The 19965-nt window shown below is 43.7% G+C and overlaps 1 long non-coding RNA gene across 1 annotated transcript in view; it reads right to left on the reverse strand.

The window, feature by feature from the left end:
- LOC310766679 overlaps positions 1 to 19965 on the reverse strand; it is a 320477-nt gene that overhangs the window by 122487 nt on the left and 178025 nt on the right. The gene's annotated exons all lie outside the window — the stretch shown is intronic.

Consider the following 19965-nt stretch of genomic DNA (forward strand, 5'->3'; position numbering starts at 1 on the left):
AAGAGGAGTCAACAGACTCCAGTCGGTGGTGGTTTGCAGAAGCTTCCCCAAAATAATTGAGGGGGGGCCTCCAAAGTGGGGAAGGAAGCCCAGTGAGCACTGAGCATGCTCAGTGGCTGTGGAATGCTGACCGGTGGAATGCTGACTGGTGGTGGTGCCTGAAAACAAGGCAGAAGGGGTAATTAAATAGTAGCTGTCATTCCAAACAGGGAGTATTTCACAGTACAGTCACATCCACACCATACATTGAACAAGCATTTAAAGCACATAGCTTCCCCCAAAGAATCATGGAAACTGTCGTTTATGCCACACAGAGCAATAATTCACAGCACACTTAACAAACCACAGTTCTTAGGATTCTTGGAGGGAGTCATGGGTTTTACATGTCCTTTCAGTGTATGGCAGGGGTCAGCAAACTTTTTCAGCAGGGGGCCGGTCCACTGTCCCTCAGACCTTGTGAAGGGCTGGACTATATTTTGAAAAAAAAATATATGAATGAATTCCTATGCCCCACAAATAACCCAGATATGCATTTTAAATAAAAGCACACATTCTAATGTAAAAACGCCAGGCAGGCCCCACAAATAACCCACAGATACATTTTAAATAAAAGGACACATTCTACTCATGTAAAAACACACTGATTCCTGGACTGTTCGCGGGCCGGATTTAGAAGGCGATTGGGCTGGATCCGGCCCCCGGGCCTTAGTTTGCCTACCTGTGGTGTGGATGTGACCCCAACATTTTGTTTCAGGTCCCCCTTGTTACATAATACATGAGAACTGTACTAACACCAGAAATGGGTACTTAAGCATCATCATCAACAGTTTAATCAGTTGACTACTGTTAAACCTAGTGATTAAATTTTGCAGCCCACTTAAACAGGGATTTGACTCTTGGTTGCTCAGTTTGAATTTCTTTCCTCTAGCTACTGCTGTGCAAGTTTCTGCAGTCCAAACGTCTCTGAAGTTGCAATCTTGCGCATACTTCTATTGGGAGTTAGCCACAATGAACAAAGTTGGACACACTTTGAGTAAAAATGCATAGGATTGTGTGGCGCAGTTTGCCTATGGACATCTACATTTTTTTTATTACTAACTCAGTGTATCAAATTCACATTTCCTTGGATTTCAAATATATAGAATAGTTACGTTCAGGTGTCATTTTTCTGGCAAAATAGCACTCTTCAGGTGTAAGCTTTCTGTAGGTTTGTGAGAATTCTTTTCAGCTCGGCCTAACATAACACTATGGTGATTCATTCAAACAGCCTATTCTTATTTGAGAAATGTGGGTCATTCAAAAACATACTACAGCTGTTGTGATCGGGGATACTGACAGAGTGTTTCCAGTTATTCACTCTAAATAGGAAATTTAGACAAGTATAACACAGAACATGTGGTTGGAAAGGTGCTCTGTTTTTGGTGGAATTCTTCCATTGCTAAGTCGTTCATCTCTTAAATGTCTGCAAAAAGCCTTTTTAAAAATCTCGCACACTAGGCTCAATTATGCCTTATACCTGGCTGTTAAATTTAGTGGGCAAGTATGCACTTACATAGTCGATATAGAAATACTGTAATTAAAAGCTACTAGAATCCAGAGACAGGTATTAACACCAGAGTGGTTACATTACTCAGAAGCTTAAAAGGTTTTGCCACCACTAACCGTGCAACCAAAACGTGATTCTGAGTGCTTCTAAACCAGTGTTTCCCAAACTTGGATCTCTGGCTGGGTTTTTTTTGGGGGGGGGGACTACAACTCCCATCATCCCTAGCTAGCAGGACCAGTGGTCAGGGATGATGGGAATTGTAGTCCAGAAAGAGCTGGAGACCCAAGTTTGGGAAACACTGTTCTAAACCATGGAACGTGCCTTGGGACGTGTCTCAGCATCAGATTGGCTCTGCCGCTGCAGCCACACCACGCTGACCTCTCTGCCACCCCACCACTCTCAGTATTCAGCAGCAACCAGGAAAGCAAAGCCAGGTAAGCTGTACAGTTCTGCCCTGCCCTGCCTTGATGACAGCAACTGCACAGCTGTGGTACATGCTTTAATGACATCGTGTTTGACCTACTGCAGCATGCTCTAGGTGGGTCAACCTTAGTATCTAGAAACACAAGCAAATATGTTGTTGTTGTTGTTTAGTCGTTTAGTCGTGTCCGACTCTTCCTGACCCCATGGACCAGAGCATGCCAGGCACTTCTGTCTTCCACTGCCTCCCGCAGTTTGGTCAAACTCATGCTGGTAGCTTCGAGAAAACTATCCAACCACCTCGTCCTCTGTCGTCCCCTTCTCCTTGTGCCCTCCATCTTTCCCAACATCAGGGTCTTTTCCAGGGAGTCTTCTCTTCTCATGAGGTGGCCAAAGTACTGGAGCTTCAGCTTCAGGATCTGTCCTTCCAGTGAGAACTCAGGGCTGATTTCCTTAAGAATGGAGAGGTTTGATCTTCTTGCAGTCCGTGGGACTCTCAAGAGTCTCCTCCAGCACCATAATTCAAAAGCATCAATTCTTTGGCAATCAGCCTTCTTTATGGTCCAGCTCTCATTTCCATACATCACTACTGGGAAAACCTGGTTCTAAATCTGCAGCCAGACTATTGACTGGAACTGGGAAGCTTGTTTGTTAGTTTTATTTCACAACATTTATCTGCTGCTTGATTGTAATAAAAAAAATAAATGAAAAGAACAAAAGAACAAAAATGTCAGTCAAAAACAAGTATTAAAATATTCCAAAAAGAATAGAAGAAGCAATAAGCTAAAACCATGTTAAAGGATGCTTCCAGCGGGCGTCAAAAAGAATACAATGAAGGAGCCTGCCTGAGGTCAATAGGCAGTGAGTTCCAAAGTTAGTGCACACTAGAAGATCAGTCTTTTATAAGTGCTGAATGAATATTATGTGGCACCTGTAACGGTGCCAGCTCTGCAGTTTGAAGTGGTTGAGTGCGCATGTACGGGGTAAGGTGATCTTGCAAGTAAACTCCTGTGTTGCAGCAACATAGCTGGCTCCTACCAATCCATTTCTGGGCACCGTTCCAAGTGCTAGTTATGATCTATAGCGCCCTCAACAACTTGGCTTACCTTCAAGCCTGCATTCTCCTGTACGACTGAGCCTGGGTTTTCAGATCCTCAGGAGAAGCCATATTTTTCATTTAGTTAATGTGAAGTCAGCCACGCATACCTGGGCAGTATGGCATCTCAGCTTTCCTAAGGCCCTTCTTTACTGCAAATGGAACAAGCTTATTGCATCACACAAACAAAAGCCATGCCTGTCCCAGAACACAAGTAGAGAACCATTTTTTAACCCAAGGTCTGCATTCCCTCATGGACAACCTGCTGAGGACCTCATATCAGTGGTGGTCAGGGCCAGAGGCAAAATGTATGTGGCCACAAGTTCTTACAGAATAGGCTACATTCCAGCAATGCAGAAGTCAGAGGCTTTACTCTTCTCCTTCCATCCAGCAAGCGAGAGGCATTAGCACATATTCCAGCTAGGCAAAAGCATTCAAGGAGGGCTCAGACCAGGACAAACAGCAAGGTGTTCCTAGGGCCAGACAGGGAAGTTTGGAGATCCACATTCAACCCCTGAGCCTGAGATTTCATTCCCTCCCCATGTCAGAACTGGTGGAAACTACCAAGCGACTAGCAGATGTCCAATATATCCCAGTACCTGAAGCTTCTCAGAGAAGGATTGTACCGTTGGGTGAAAAGGCGCTGGCAAATACAGCTCAGAAAACTGATCACATGTGACTAATATCTGCATTAAAAAGCAGGATGAGGAGGTAGATTGAAAAAAGAAAAACTGAGGAATAAGCGCACTATTGAAACATGTTGGATGAGCAATGTATCTGGCTGAGAAGTCTCTACTGTGGTCCTCAAGACACAGTGACAGAGAGTTTGTGGTTGTGGCAGGAACAGCAACAGATTGCAGCCATGGCATCTGATGAAGACATCTGATGAAGACTGAACATCTGATGAAGAATAATAATGATGGTGCCAACTTCCTCCTGGTTGTGTTGATGATACACAAACAGGAGGAAGCTGACACAATCATTATGCCATTGATGCCAATAAAAATTCTCCGTCAGAATGGTTGGGCATATGACACCAATGCCCTCCTGTTGCTGGTGCATACTGCTCTTCCAAATGCATGGTTTATTACAGGAAAGATGTCCGCAGAGCACAATCTCACTGTCTCCTAGATTGGACCATAGGGAAAGAGCAAATGTCCTCATTGGCCTTCATGTGCTCACTGGTGCTGATATGACCAGGAAATTTTCTGTTGTAAGCAAAGGCACCTGCTTTTCTGACCTCTGAAGTATGCTGAATGGAATAGAAGCGCATCAACAGTAGAGCATTTGCCTTACATGCAGAAGGTCTCACGTTCAAACCCTGGCATCTCCAGGTAGGGGTGGGAAACACTCTTCCATGAAACTGTGGAGAACCATTGCTAGACAGTGCAAATACAATTGTATCTTGGCTCCATAATGCCTTGGGAGTCAAAAGTTCCAGTTCCCAAATGATCAAAAACCAGAAGTGAGTGTTCCGGTTTTCGAACATTCTTTTGGAAGCCGAACGTCCAACAGGGCTTCCTTGGATTCTGATTGGCTGCAGGAGCTTCCTGCAGCCAATCAGAAGACATGCTTTGGTTTCCGAATGTTTCAGTAGTTGAACAGACTTCCGGAACGAATGCTGTTTGACTTCTGAGGTACGACTGTACTAAAATAGATGGACTAACAGTCTGATGCTGCAAAAGGCAGCTTCCTATGTCCATGGAGAAAGTAGCTCTAACTAAGGAAATATCAAGAGCGCATTATGTGACAGTGTTTGGGGTCCATGCTGATCTATTTAGGAGTAACATCACTCATTAGATTTGCTTCAAGGGGCATGGATGGCTTAAACCAAGGGTGGGAAACTGGATATGGCTAACAGGACAGATTATCTTCACCAACACTTGTGGTCCAAATTTGATAGGAGGGTGCCACACACCTGACATCCTAATTTCAGGTGGCCCCAGTGGCAGACGTACATTTTTGGGGTCTTGAAGCTTAAACAATCATGGGGGCCCCTTTGTAACCAGCAATGAGGTCAGCTGCTGTCTACTAAGATTTTACCCCCAATTCCAGTGTCCAATTAAAAGTAAACACACTGGGTCCCCATAGGTCTTATTCCAATGCAAGATTTGAAAGATCTTGCCTTTCTCCACAATTCTTCAGCCATTTGTGAATGAATAGCATTGTATGAAATATAATGAACTCTAGTCTTATTTTCTTTGGGACTAAAATATGAACCCTTGAGAGCTTTCCTCAAAAGGTGGTGTATCAAGTTTTAAACTAAGTAATAAGTATAGCACAAAAAAGTAGAAGGATATTAATAGTGCCAACACTGCGGTATGGAAGCCTTTCGGAGCCTCACACTTTGCAATATACTGGCGGGTTGATTAAAGAGGATGTCTTGTAATGTTGATAATGAGTAATGCTTCTGTGTCTTGACTAATGTTGTTCTATGAAGCAGCTAGTTGTTTTGACTTGTTCCACACTACCAAAAACATGCTGAGGAAATCTGCACACCAAAATCCTTCATACTTAATGCAGAATTATGGAGTCCATTAAGTATAAACGATCTATTTGGAAAGGCAGGTTTCCAGAAAAGCTTCTAATTTTTCCATGATGACTGATGGATTTGGAACACTTTTCAAGGTTGGCTGCATAATGCTAAGTGTTTAGTGTGTGCCAGCCTACCCACCTTACATGAACTTAGTAATTATCTGTATTCTGACGGCATCTTCAAAAATGTCTTGAGCACCCCATGTAAAATATAACACAAGTAGGCTTCAAAAATGTCAGGCTTAAAGACTGGGTTTGTGGGGTTGGGAGCAGAGAGGAAAGAAATTAAACAGCCGGTTTTCTTCTTTCATCCATTATTTAAGCTTATGGATTCCGGATTTTGCTATAGGGTATTACACAATCTGGTGGACTAGGAGAAATTTTGATTATTTGATCATATAATTTCTGTACCACTTAACATGTTAAAAACATCTCTAAGCGGTGTACAAAAAACTGAAGCAACAGGCAACAAGCAAAATATTACAAAAATACACAGTTACATATAAAAATGTTACATTAATACGAAGTTACTAATAGATATAAATCAATATCAGTTCGTTTTCCTTCAGACACACGCTCCCTCTCAGCCTCTGGGTTTTCACCCGGGGTCCAAACAAACTCTCAGCTCACCCACAAAAGTCTCACAACAAGAAGAGATCCTTGACTGCCAGCCTCAAACAATGGTCTGTTGCACATCTGATACAGAAGAACTATGACCAATGTTCCGAAGTGGGGCACATTCCTGCTGCTTTTCACTTAGCTCATGGTTTATGCAACAAACACTTGTCAGCGTCAAGTGAATGTGGAGGTTACAGTCAGGGCTTCTGCTCGTCAGGGAAATAGACAATTCAGTTATGTATTTTCAAGGCTATGTCATTTGAACCTTGTTGGTAAGGAAATCTATCTTCAGCTCTAGTCTTTAGCAAACACTACCGCAAAGTAGACATATGCCTGCACAGCTTTTCAGCATTCATGGTCAGAAAAGACTCTTAAAATGTGGGCCAGTTTGACCTCTGGCCTACCACTGTTAGGCATCTACTAGGCTGGAATGCTCTTGTGTATTTCTCCTACTTTCTAAAACTAGATTTTTTTCTCATTCAACCACATTTGTGGACCCCACCCCAGCACTTCTTCCTTGCTCTTGAGACACACAACACATGCCCCAACCTGTAGTTATTCCACAGATAGCTTTCTGTGTTGTCCTTTGCATGTGAAGCAACCACGTGCTACTAATTAATATGAGTGGTCGGAGTGGTTTCAGTTGTGCAGAAAGTTAGGCATCTTTCTGGCTCCCCCATCTTCCTCCCCATCCCCATCTTTAACCTTTGGCAGACAGGAAGTCTTTAGGCAGGAGGTTTTATCCATCATTTTAAAATGGCTAATTCCCAGTCTGTACCTGTGCTAAGCTTTGCTTAATGTCAAAGCCCTTTCCTGCACCACGGTGATGTCACAGTCGGTGTGTACCACCGTGGAGCATCCCACAATCCTTTCTGCCTCTCAGAAAGCAAAGAATGCACACTAAGCTGTGGTGTGTACACAGCCAATGTGTACCTTTGGGCGGAAATTTTACCATCTTCCAGTATGCTGATAGGACAGAAGAGTGAATTGAAGAACAGCTGACAGGAGGGGACATCACATGACCCTAGCATGGAGCTTGGAGAGATTTAACACATTGACAACCCCTCATCCCCACTGTGGTCTTTATCCTGTCTAAGGGGCCCACACCCATAATTTTTACACTACAAATAAGATTTCATGTTCAGTGGGGTTTACTCAGAGGTAAGCATGCATGGGGTTGCAGCCAAAATATCAAAAACCACCCAATGTAACAAAACATGTACAGTTCCAGTGAGGCACATTTGGCATGTATTTATTGGATATTTATTAAAACAGGGCCCAGTACATCAGTCTCCTTTCCACCCTCAAGTGCCAGCCCAGGAACAGCAAAGCAGCCCTTTTTGTTGGTTCTGCTGAGACACCAGCTCCATTTAGCTCCTCCTCTTCTCCCTAAACTGTTCCCATCCCATCTGGTCTTCATTAAAACTCTGTAACTTTTAAGAACTGGTGCCTGTGTTTGCTTTCTGCCTCTTCCCCCTCCACCCCGCTTTCCCGTTTTGTGTCCCATCTTTTAGATGGCAAGCTGTACCAGGAACCTTTTCATGAGAAGCAAGGTAAAAATGCTTTAAATAAAGAAACAAACATCCTTCTTTTTTTGTAGAAAACACTGAGGAAAGTGTGGAGGTAGACAAGCCAAAGAGATGGTCGTGTTTGTCTTTGAGACCCGTGCATCTGCCCGCCATCTGGTCTGAATAACTGAAAACTCCTGAGATGATCACTGTAGGCGGTGAGGAAAACTGACTTATCTGAAGAAGAACATTAAGACTTGCTTGCATGCATTGAGATTTTTGGGTTGGTTTTTTTTACGTGAATGACAACTAGGAGGAGGCTGGAGGATTAGTGAGAATCTGAAGGCATAACTTGGGAAATGAAAACTGTAGGGGAAGGCATGGATTCCGTATGACTCCACAGGAAAGCATGATGGGGACTCATGGCAGAAATGACTCAAAGATTCTTGCCGTGTGAATCCAGCGTGCAGTGACTGAATCTGGTATCTCCCCAATGCCATCGTCTTAATCTCAGAGCACAATCCAAACCTCTCCAGCTACAGTGGTCTGCATTGCAGGGAATAGCGCTAGATGACCATCAGGATCGCTCCCTCTCTGGAGAAAGCATTCCACAGTCAGGTAGCCACAGCAGAAAAGGCCCGTTCTTGTGTTGCCACCCTTTGAAACTCTCAGGGAGGGGATACACAGAGAAGGGCCTCAGGTGACAAGCATAGAGTCCGGGTCAGTTTGTATGGAGAGACGTGGCCCTTATGGTGTTGAGGTCCTGAGCCGTGTAAGGCTTCACAGGTCAAAACCAGTGCTTTGAATTGGGCCCAGAAACTAATTGGCAGCCTGTGCAGTCAGGCCAGGATTGGTGTTATATGCTCAAACAGTCTTGTTCTAGTGAGCAATCTAGCCTTTGAATTCTGCACCAGCTGAAGTTTCTGAACCATCTTCAGAGGCAGCTCCACGTATAACGCATTGCTGTGATCCAACCTAGATGTGACCAGAGCGTAGGCCACAGAGGTTAGGCTATCCCTGTCCAGATATAGCTGGGTACTGCCATCAGCAGCTTCTGCCCACTGTTTGGGTAGAAGCATTGGGGTGCTCTTCAGTGTGAGAGCCAGTGTGGTGTAGTGGTTAAGAGTGATAGACTCGTAATCTGGGGAACCGGCTTCGTGTCTCCACTCCTCCACATGCAGCTGCTGGGTGACCTTGGGCTAGTCACACTTCTTTGAAGTCTCTCAGCCACACTCACCTCAGAAAGTGTTTATTGTGGGGGTCGAAGGGAAAGGAGAATGTTAGCTGCTTTGAGACTCCTTTGGGTAGTGATAAAGCGGGATATCAAATCCAAACTCTTCTCCTCCTCCTCCTCCTCCTCCTCCTCCTCCTCCTCCTCCTCCTCCTCCTTCTTCTTCTTCTTCTTCCTCTTCTTCTTCTTCTTCTTCTTCTTCTTCTTCTTCTTCTTCTTCTGTGGGGCTCCCCTGTTGGAAGCCATAATTGACTGCAGAGGCCAGTGGAGCTGGGCAGGGCTGGGAAGAGGCTTGGATTCCTCTGCCCAACTAAGATTAACTGGAATTTAAGCTCTGGTCTTGGCTCTGAAGTTATTATCCTCGTCTGCCCACAAGCATTTCCTTACCAACTGTGTCCTGCAGTGGCGTAGTGGGGGGAGAGCACAGAGGCGGTTGCCCCAGGTGCAAAATTGTTAGGGGCACTGCCTCAATACAGCTGCTCGCTTCCATCACTGGGCTCCGTTGAAAACGGCTTTTCCATGTGAACTAGGAAGTGACCTCTCCAGACAATGGAATGACTCTTCTTTCCTTATCTCTGCAGCTGCAGTCTCCTAGGTGACACGGACACCGTTAGGCAATTGAACGCGCATGCATACTCTGCCCATTTCCCTCCCTCCCAACTCCCTCCACGCAGCCCTGGGCAGTGACAACCCTGTGCTTGCTTAAACTTTTTATAATAATAATAATAATAATAATAATAATAATAATAATAATAATATAAAATAAATGACACTGTGCCGATCTATTTTAAAATGTTGCTTTAACTGCTTAATTGTTGTGCTATTTTAATGGGCTTGTTTTATTCTAGCTTTTATGAAACTGTTTCACTGTGCATTTTAATTATGTGTGGGTTTTTTGTCACTGGTTTTACACTTGCAATGTACTTAGAAGCCACCTTAGCAGTTAACTGGTATGTTAATTAATCAAATCAGTGCTGCTTTTCTTTCTTTCTTTCTTTTTTTCAATCGTGTCCTCCCTAAAAGAGGACACGTGTTGTGGTGGGACCTGGAGACGGACCTCCTGTGTTGTGGGTGGGTAAGATTGGTCAGCCACAACACCTGATTGGTAGGTCCCTCAATGCTAGGTTCAATCTGGCCAATGGGGTGCAGTCCAAATGGATATACCCATGCATGTGACCCAGAGCTTCCTCTTCCGACAAGTGCATTCAGAACATCCGCCTACCTCTCCCTGCTTTTAGGGCTTTTTGCACTTGACTTTGCTATGCCGTCGTGTGTCATCTGTCATTGGGACAGGGGCAAGGCAGGAAATTTTCTCACTTGGCTGATTGGCTGTTGCCATTTGGGTTTCGCCTGCCACGTAGCAAATCGTCACAACTTGTAAGGTTGTGGATAGGCTCTGGTTCAGGTGATTGGGGTGGGAGAATGCTCTCGCCATCCCTATGTGAAGGATATTCCGTTAAAGGAATACAGAGACTTGATGGTTTGGTCAACCCCTGAGAGGAGGTTGTGCCCGTTCCTGAGTCCAGGGGGACATGTGGGTGGTGGACATAGTCTGTTCCTGGCTTTCTGCCTATCCGGGTGTTCACCCTTGGCTGACCTACACTGGTGCCCTTGATCAGCGCTGCCTGCAACGGTGCAGGGAGCTAGTCAAACCAGAGCCTATGCAACCACTCACTTTTCTGTAATCAATAAAGTTGTGGCCTAAATTCTGCCAAAAACCAAACTAAAATTTGAGTCAAGTGTGAATTTATTTAGGGGGGAGGTCTCTGGGTCTGAACACACACAAAATTCCTTTTGGATGGTGCTTTTCTTGATTATGTGCAATTGTAAACTGCCCAGGGCACCCTTGAAGCAGAAGATGAAGGGTACAAAAAGATAGTAAGTAAGTAAATAAAAAACAAGAAGAAATGCCTTGCAAGGAAAGCCAAAACAGGAGGAATGCCGAAACCTCAAAAACCTACGGCCGCTGACCCCTTATTTGCTGCTACAGGCAGTAAAATACAGCGATAAATTTAACAGTGTGCTCCTGCTCTTCTTACCCATGGAGAAGACACATTTTGGAGATCCCATGTAATATGCACATGCAAGCAAGCCTACATATGCAACTGATTAGATCAAAGACATGGTAGGAGTAAACAGAAAAGATCAAAAGCTGGAACCATATGATGCCACAAGAAAAAGTATGGTATGCTTTAAAAAAAAAATGTAGGCAATATGGCGTAATTAGTAACGTGCTTTGCCTTTATCTATCAAATACAGAAGCTGTAACTTTCCGTAAACTGACATTCCGGGATACATGGCATTTATCCTTCCCAGTTTTTTTTCTAGTAGTGTTGTTACTTGTGTATTGTCTCTTCCGACTGGCCATACCAACATAAACCTTTTTTTTTATTTTGTTTACGCATTCTCTGTGGGGTCTCCTATTCATTATATTTTTCATAACTACTGGAACTCATTTTCAGTGGACTTACGCTCCTCTTGCCTCTTTTAAGGAAATATAAATCCATGTGTTCCACCCCCCTCCAAATATATATTTTGCTGGCTGTTCAGAATGTCTTCACTAGAAGACTCATTTTTATTGAAATGATTAACAAAGGGGAATTCCATGCCATTGGTTGCCACAATCATGTATAATGCTGGATACTAGGTATTTCTTTACCATATGGCAGTTTTGGGCCTTGAAGTTCATGCGCAAAAGATTCGCTCCAGGTATGAGGAGACCTTTGGAAAAGTATCTACTGGTGGGTCTTGGTGGACAGGAGCAGTGTTTTAATATAGTTCTGGGAGCTACCATTAACATTTCCCACAATGCCAATATAACACATCTGCCAGAAATAAAAATGGTGGATCTTAGCTTCTTTAAAAGATGAGGTATCAGTGGCGGCCATATTAGCCAGGGTGTGTGATGCATGGCTGCCTGCAGGCTCTAAGTGGTCCACAAAAACAAGAAATTAATCTTGTGTATAAAACTGTCCATCCATCCACACTTTTTGGTGCATTTCCCCGTTGCTTTCCTAACCTCAAAAAGCAGGTTTGTCGCACTAGGGCGAGAGAGCACTTCAACTGTGCAATCCTAATTTTTTTTGCTATTTGCTTGAATCCCTCCCCCAAAATAGTGAGAGTCTGTGGGCACCCTTGGCATTAGAGTTTGAAGCTGGTTTTGACCCTTAAGAGTATCAAGCATAGACCACAGTGCCACCATACATTCAAAGCACTATGATACCATTTTAAATGGTAACAGATTTACCTGAGAAGAGGGTTCAACCACCCTGAGAACTGTAGCCCTAGGAGTGAAATCAGGGTCTCCTAACAACTTTCAGCACCCTTAACAAACTATAGCTCCCAGAATTCTTCGGGGGAGGCTGTGATTGTTTAAAGTGGTATCACAGCGCTTTAAATGTGTGGTGGGACTGTGGGACTGAACTTAAGAGTGTTAAAATATGCATCTCCTCTTGTAGCCACAGCTATTCCTCTGCTTTTGTTTCATTTCCTGTTCCTCCTTGTGGTTTCTGTCTTCTGATTCTTCCCTTCTTTGGAAGCATTCTTATTCTCCATTCCTCAGGATTTTACTTCAAAATAGTTTCCCACCCACTGGCTCAGCCAAAACTGTAGCCCCTGAAGTACTTAACAATCACACCCCAGCACGTATGTGTCATCAGTGGATGTTAATTCTGACTCTTGAGTGACAATTAGAGGAAAAGGGAAGTTTGCATAGTCCACTATTTGAAGTCATCCCAAAAAGCCCATTTTGCTATCAGGTGGCAAAATGAGATGGTCACCCCTGACTGTACAGGTTGCCATGGTCTTCTCCAGCTATTGAAGGAGAAGATACAGTCCCATACAATGCCATGTGGGGAATCCCAGCCAGATGGGCAGGGTAGAAATAATAATAATGTCCATAAACTGAGCAGTAGCTCCGTATTAACAATGATGGATGTAGGATCCAAAATATGTTTAAAGCTTAATGTTTTAATGATCTATTAAGGTGGGATATGAATAAATTTAGTAAACAACAACAACAACAACAACAAAGCAGAGCACAGGAGACACGCAAAAAGTATATAAGTTGAAATGTGATTATGCAGCTAACTATGTCCTTTGCTTAGCTTTCAGCCATTTAATCATTTAATTCTATGATTCTGTGATGTAAATTTGGTTGACCCTGGGCCAGTCACTGTCTCTCATCATAACCTATCTCACCGCATTGTTGTAAGGATAAAATGGGAAGAGGGGGAATCATGTACATTAGATTGAGCTCCTTGGGCTATATGTGTAATATTATAAGTAATGTAAGTAAAAAAACAACAGACTGCTACTTGCACAGAAACTACAATGTATGCTTACGTAGAAGTAAATCTTACTGAGCTCACTGGAAAACTTTGAGATAGGAAGGATCATTGTTGTATGGCATACGGCCTTGTGTAATGTGTTCCATTCAGATCAGCTAGAAATGAAAGGCTACACTAATTGTTGCCTTGGTATGGCAGAAAACCTGGGATATTTTAAATATAGCTTCCCTGCCCCCCCCCACTTCATTCTAAATGGGTCATCAAAAGTTTAGTACTAAATAAGCAACTGTTTGGCGAAGCTGTGTTCAATTATGGACCAATAGTTTGTCAGAGTGACTTTGTGGCCTGTTTCTAAGAAGGCATTGTAAAAACCCTGGCTTCTCACATATACCACAAATATATAAGCTGGATGTGAAAGAAATTACAGGTCCACAATGTGATCCAGGGACTGGCACAACATAGCACTACAGTGGTACCTGGGGTTAAGAACTTAATTCGTTCTGGAGGTCCATTCTTAACCTGAAACTGTTCTTAACCTGAGGTACCACTTTAGCTAATGGGGCCTCCTGCTGCCGCCCGATTTCTGTTCTCATCCTGAAGCAAAGTTCTTAACCCAAGGCACTATTTCTGGGTTAGCGGAGTCTGTAACCTGAAGCATCTGTAAACCGAGGTACCACTGTATATGGAATCATGCTGCTGTCATATAGGATGATCCAGGATAGTGCAATGTGATTCCTCTCTGCTATACTGGCAAGAACCACTATTACCACAAAAGGCCTAGTAGCAACATGCAAAGTATCAGGGACTGGACTGATGAGGAATGGCAGGAGCCACACACACCCTTTTTCTGAACCTTCTCAAGGGCAGTATTGATTTAGAACAGTGGTTTGCAGAAGGGCATAGTCCAGAGGGGTAAAGCTGGGAAATACTGGATGAGGAACAGCTAGAAGAGGAAATGCCAAGATAGAGAGACAGCTGGCAGATTCAGTGTCCTTGGACAGCATTCCTCTCTCTCACACACCCATTTCGCCTAAGAGTAGAAGGGCTTGGAATGTGTTAGAATAGAAAGTGCAACGGCAACAAGCTCAGATTACCCGACATAGGAGTGACATAGATTAATGGGGACAGAGGGGGTGAACCTTTACTGGGAGCAATGCCATTTTTTAGAGATATATGCATTCCTTTCTCTCTCGCTGTGATCATTAAAGAACTTACCTGGCAAGAACGCTCCTTCCATTTTATCTGCTTATTTACTGCCACCGGGGGAGGGATCCGATCTCCCAAAGTCTGACACAAAGCTATCCCATAGCACAGAATTGGCAAGAGAAGGATGTGCCAAGGACACACAGCAGCACAATGGGGATGATGCATTTAAGGCTGTTTTCACACATTGCTGCAAGCACTGACACAGGAAACCAGAAGTATAAATGAATTTCACTTCACTTCCTGTTTTGTGAGTCTTTGGTACGTGTTTTGTTTTCCAAGACAACTGCTGGCCATTTTCCAAGGCGATGGTCAAACTACTAAGCAATATGGGGTTTTTTTTAGCATCCTGGATTTTTTAAAAAAAATTATTCAGCACCTTTTCCCACACAGAAACACACACTCACACCTAATCCCCCCCCAAAAAAATACTTGGGAGGAATCAAACTCAGCTTTCAATACTTGGCCTAGTCTCAGAGGGGCAGCAGAACCAATAAGCACAACTCACATGCACTCCAGGTTTTAGCCCAAATGGTGTTATTGACAGCCACAGAGTCAACTGCATCAGTGTAACCTTGCCTTATTTGTTTCATTTCCCAGTAAGCTCACCAGACATAAAGTTTTCAAAGATACTCACAGCGAACAACCACAAATAAAATACAACAAGCTCATGAAACTATGTTGAAAAAGCAACACCCTTACATGACAGTAACTAAATAGTTAAGACGAGCTAAATAAGAAGTGAACGGTTTAAGGGTGGCTTCTGTCAAAGAAGCGCCAAAAGCCGTCCAAAAGAGGAAGGTCATTGCGAGTTTTCTGACAGCTGGATGAGAACTGATCAGGCAATAAGCTTGTGTTGAGCTAAGCCCAAGCAGAGTTATTGGCCTTAAGTCAGCCTTTCTCAACCTGTGCGTCCCCAGATGTTGTTGGACTACAACTCCCATCACCCCTAGTTAGCAAGGCCAGAGCTCAGGGATGATGGGAGTTGTAGTTCAACAACATCTGGGGACCCACAGGTTGAGAACCGCTGCGTGCTTTTCACCAGGTTAGATTGGAGTGCCAAGTGCAACCCTCATTTTGCGAAGGGTCTCTCTACTCAGTAGCATAGCTAGCCGCTTGGGTGCCCTGTGCGGTGCATGCGTCCTGCAGCCGGGGGCGGGACGAGCCACCCATGGGGGCAGGGCGCGCTGCGTGGAGCCTCTCCACTGCCTCCCCCTCAGCTGTAGGGCGGCTGAGAGAGAGGCGGAGGGCAGACCCAAGTCCCCCGCTGCTGTTTTAGGCAGTGTGGAGCCTGCAGGCGCCCAAGCCACCATGTCACACCCAAGAGAAACACATGGCTCGGGCACGCTGCAGGCCCCACGGTAAGTGCAGCCCCCCACGGTGTGGTGCCCAGTGACAGCTGCGTTTCGTTACGTTTCTTGACTGAACTAAAAAGTTTCGTGAGCCCATTTTTTTTTTAAAAAAATCCCTCATATTTTTGTCACACACCCCCCCTCAGTGATGACACCCAGGCCGGCCCACACACCCCTTCCTCCGCCACTGTCTCTACTGTCATTATAGAACCTCTTCCATCCTGTCCTCTCATTTGTGCTCCTAATTTTGAAAAAGAAAATGGCAGCAAATTGTTCTTTGGGGAGGAGTTGAATAGCAAATGAGCAAAATAAGAACAAAAGGACAAAAGATAAAGTGAATGTCAATCTTACAACTCTGTGATTGTAAAGGGTATCAATAATGCTTTCTCCTAAGCTACATCCTAAATAAAAAATTTGTGAGATCTGTGAAAAGCTTCTTGCTTGGTGAGTGTCCTACAAGGCTTATAGCACAGCAAGCTGTGCTCCTGTTGTTAATCACAATAGGGTCAGGATGTTAAGTTCTCTCATTTTCAGTGAACATGCAACAAAAATGGGAACTCCAAAAAGGAACTGGAAGTAGGAGATGTGCTGCCTTGCCTTTTATTTTGCTGTAGCAAAACATTTTGCCTTTGCTAAAGGTTAAATCTGTATTTTTTTTCCAAATTTCCCTGAAGAAGGACCAGTAGAGTCCAAAATGTGTTGGACTAACAAACATCTCTTTTTTTGTCTGCCTCGTTGCCTTTTGCTCCTGCTTCCAAATCATTTTCACCAAAGTGTGTTTCCAAATAAAGGTGCTTAATGCACAAACATCTTGGGCATAGTTGTTACTCACAGATAAGTCCCTTCTCAGTTAATGGATATAATTTACAAATGCGAAAGTGTGTGCAGGCTTATAACCTTAATTATTTGCTGCTTCTGCTGCTGCTGCTCCAAAGAAGAAACTGCTATTTTTAACTTTCCCTCTGATTTTATAGTGTTTTAGTCATTCTGGCCCTTCAGATGACAAATCCTGTTCCTTTCTGCTCCCTAAAGTGGAAGCCTGGCTTCAATGTACATGCATCTCAAGTGATGTTGCCAAAATGGAAACGGAATTATGCCTTTGGGGGCCAAAGTTTTCTAGACAGGATAGAGCAAAGTAGTTTATGGCCCCTATGTGTGCTCATCTGCACACTCACATAGAGACATTTTCCTTCCTATGCAGAAGAGGCAGCAGCTGATCAAGTCTACTTCCTCTCATTCACGTTTCTGAATACAGAAGGTTAAGTTTGGATGTGAGAAGGAACACGATGTCTATGGCCACCCGTGGTGTCTGTACCTTCATGCATCTCTCAAAAATACTCAAGGAATTGGTAGGTTAAGACTCACGGTATACTCACAGAAAATAAAACTTAGCCCCTGCCATTAGTTGTGCAGGCTGGAAGTTAAATATGAAGAAAAGACAGAAGTAAGATATTATGCCTCAATAGCAGAAACTGAATTCTGGTGCTGAAATAATCTGAGGAAATTTTAGGTACATTTACTTGGAAGTAAATCCCACTGACATCTCTGGGATTAACGTCCAAGTAATTATTACTGTTATGTATTAAGATTAAGTCGCAGTTCTCACTCAGGCCCACCAGTATGTAAATGAAGGATTGAAAACTGTCGCTCCTGATTGGTTAGCTAGTTGTGAGTTGTTACTGTTTCAAGTTACTTAGTATTCTATAAAGCAGCCAGCCTGATTCCAGGAGCAGTTTTAACTGCTGCAATAAAGAGCTGTGAATCCAACAGAGCTGTGTCCTTCGTCCATCTCTTCCACTATTCAACAATTACATTTAGAATGAGGGTGTTAGAGATCTTAGGATGTCTCTCTCGCACCCACCTCTTTCTGTTTTTCTCTGCTAGTGGATAAAGGGAGGCAAGAAAAAGCGATTGAACATTATAAAGTTGGACTTTGTAGGGACACAAGAGGTCAAAGGATTTAAGATATTGAAGCTATATCAGAGTGGTCACAATGTTTGGATGTAAACGAGTGACTGTGATGTGCATTTTCAGCATGGTAAAGTCTACCTGGATGCATTTAGCAACTATGTATTCGATTATAAAAAAATGACAAATCCAGAGTTTGCTTTCCCCACTTGTAAGCAGATAATGGCATCTCAAAATTTGCTTGCAGTCATTGTAGTATTCCAGATGGTGTGCTGTGATCTTCAGGACCTGCCACTATGAAATTGAAGGACTGCATTTTACTGTCAGATCTTCTAGGGCACTATGGTAAGTCAATCATACCCCATGAGTACAGATGGGAGAGAAATTTGCTCAGTTCACTTTTTCAACCTACCCAATTCACATTTCCTGAACCAATAAGTAAAAGGAAGCGCATTGACACATTGAAATCATCGTACTAGCTTTTCTCTATGGGTACCTTTTCCAAACTAGAACAATTTAGCATCTATAAGGTGAGAAAATGTATAAATCATATATTTGTTGTTTAGTCATTTAGTCGTGTCCAACTCTTCGTGACCCCATGGACCAGAGCACACCAGGCACTCCTGTCTTCCACTGCCTCCCACAGTTTGGTCAAACTCATGTTTGTAGCTTCAAGAACACTGTCCAACCATCTCATCCTCTGTCGTCCCCTTCTCCTTGTGCCCTCCATCTTTCCCAACATCAGGGTCTTTTCCAGGGAGTCTTCTCTTCTCATGAGGTGGCCAAAGTATTGGAGCCTCAGCTTCAGGATCTGTCCTTCCAGTGAGCACTCAGGGCTGATTTCCTTAAGAATGGATAGGTTTGATCTTCTTGCAGTCCATATATTAATTCAGTATTATTGGTAGAGAAGCATTTTTGATTGGTGAGGTGAAAGAAAACACCTTAATCTGGGGTCATGATTGTCCTTTTTTTTTAAAGCCAACCAGCAAATACGGTCCATTAGAGTTTGGCATCTGCAAAGAAAGAGACTTGCTTGGAAATGTTCCTAGGGCCAAGTTGGATGACTTTCATGAGCAAAGGATAATAGCAATTCAAATGTCCAATTCAGCTTGTTGGCTTGGTACTGCTAAGGGCTAGGCTTGTGTTTCCAGCTTGTCTGTCACTGAGAGCAGACCTTTGATATCTATTAGCACACAACCAGGCTAATGGCTGAGGATTTTAGTTGTGGTATCAAAGACAGTTGGGTGAATTGGCTCTCAGACGAACTCCAATCAGTATAGGGTGAAGGCTTTCATAGTGTTGGGGCAGAAAAAGTAGAGGTTCATGGATAATATTACACCAGCAATCGACTGTTTCTAGGTTACGTTCACCACAGTCAACATACAATCTGGCCAATCCTTTCATGAAGACCTTATCTGGCCTGCTTGCATAGCAAAGTTTCTTGTTTGTATACCAACTGAGTGAATCGGATGCAAAGAAATATCATGGGTTGAGTCCAGTGTGAGCTAGCTGAAATCAGATCCCATTGATATCTTTGGAACAAGTTAGTCGTGACTTCACTTAAATCCCATGGATTTTAGTGGAAACTAACTTAAGAGCACAAAGCCATTTATGCCTACTCAAATGTAAGTCCCATTGAGTTTAATGATGCTTACTCCCAGAAAACCGGATAAAGGATTTCAGCATTAGGTCAGGATCCAACACCATCTCTCCACCTCCCTTCACATGTCAGAGTCACTTGCATACCACCCAACTTTTTCCAGCCCCAAACCAGGATGCATGTCTTCCAGGATGCGCTCCTGAGCGGGTTGTGTTTGGGCTCCACACGAGATTGCAGCCCCGAAAAACTGCTTTTGTTGGGGTGAGAGCACAGTGTGAGAGCGAACCAGATCGTGGCACACAAAATGGCCACCGGGATGTCCCATTTTTTTCCAGAGCACTTGGAAGGTATGCATTTGTGGTTCCCTTGACCCTTTCCCTCACTCTGTATTCATCCCTTGTGGTGCATAGGTATCTTTTCAGGCCTTTATATTGTCCTTTTGGTACAGATAATAATTAATGGTCTTAGTGGCAGGTTCTGAGGTAGTATGTTGCTGAATGCCAGTTGTCTGTGTGGTCTGAGTTGATAGTTGTGGCGGGGAGGGGATGGGTGGAGACAATGGGGAACGACTGTAGCCTTCATGCACTTCTTTTTGGGCTTCCCAGAATAATGTGTCTGGCTTTTGCTGGAAACAGGATGCTGAGCTAAAGGCACCCTTG

This window comes from Podarcis filfolensis (genome assembly GCF_964270895.1).
Source record: "Podarcis filfolensis genome assembly, chromosome: 1".
NCBI lineage: Eukaryota > Metazoa > Chordata > Lepidosauria > Squamata > Lacertidae > Podarcis > Podarcis filfolensis.